The sequence below is a fragment of the Chinchilla lanigera genome, unplaced genomic scaffold, assembly GCF_000276665.1.
Source record: "Chinchilla lanigera isolate Chin_1 unplaced genomic scaffold, ChiLan1.0 scaffold00029, whole genome shotgun sequence".
NCBI lineage: Eukaryota > Metazoa > Chordata > Mammalia > Rodentia > Chinchillidae > Chinchilla > Chinchilla lanigera.
The window spans coordinates 23,596,896-23,598,173 of NW_004955430.1; positions in this window are offsets into that span (position 1 = coordinate 23,596,896).

Below are 1,278 nucleotides of genomic sequence, written 5' to 3' on the forward strand. Positions count from 1 at the left end.
GGGGAAGTGATATATGCCAACTTCTACCCTCCCTCTGCTTCCCAATAATACTTGATGAATCAGAAAGGGCATACAAAATAGCAAGTTCAGAAGCATGTAATTTGCTAAAAATCAGGTTTTTTAACAAATCACTTGAAATTAGGGGCTACCTTTTTTATATAAAACAAAACCAGTTATATTACAGAATACAGTATCCATATACATCAACTGTTAAATTAAAATGGGAGTCTTGGAAGGTACTTTTTGTTTGGAGATGGGCTACGCATTTCCTCTCTTCTGTGTTTAGTAGTATTTCTGTGTTCATTTCTAAGGAATACAACCAGAACCATATCCAAGAAGCCCTGGGGTTACTGCTAACCAAGAGCCTAGAATTCTAGCTCTTCTGAGGTGGAACAAAGGATCCTGTTTTGAAGGAAATCCCTCTTTTCCTGCCTCCCTGCTTGCCTACCTGTATCTGTGTACTTATCACAAAGCTCTAGCATGAGCTGATAGCATGTGTGTGCAGGATAGTTTCAAGGCAGAAACAACACACTTGATTACTATAGGAGTCCTATTTATATAGTATTCATAGCATGCTATGAAATGACTTGTTCCTTTGAAGCCAGGAAGCTACTGAGCATATATGCTTCCAAGTTAGGATTATCCTTGTTCACTACATATACAGGGATATTGGGATTGAGAGGAGTTGTCACTGTTGAAGAAATGTTTCTTTCTTAAACTGGTGTCCAACAAATGGCTAAGACACTTTTGGTGCTTTACTTACCTATCTGCAAAGACTGGAGAATTTAGTATACCATGAGTTAAAACCTCTAACAATACTCATCAGAACTACTGTAAATGAAGGGCCAATAGCCACTCTTTAAAGAATTTAAAATATCGGAAGACTACAAAGAGCTTTGTATTTGGAAGCTTGTATTGTATTTCCTTCAAAAGGTAACCTAGTATTAGCAATGAACAGATCATTGACTTTCCATACTTGATCACATGCTATTCCTTTAAATCAGTATTTGGAAATCCAAGCATTTATGCAGCAGATATAAACAGAAATATAAAAATATGTGCCATCCTATCTCAATTTTTTAAAAACCCCAAACCAAAACAAAAACAAAACAAAACAAAACAAACCACTGTGTTGGGTATCCATTACTTGTTTCTCAGTTCTGAATGCACCCTTCAATATATGTTCTATGGCCCATTCTTTTAAGTATTTCTCTTTTAAATTTTTTACTTTTACTAGTACATGTTGGAATGACATAATGATTACATTTATTGTGTAGA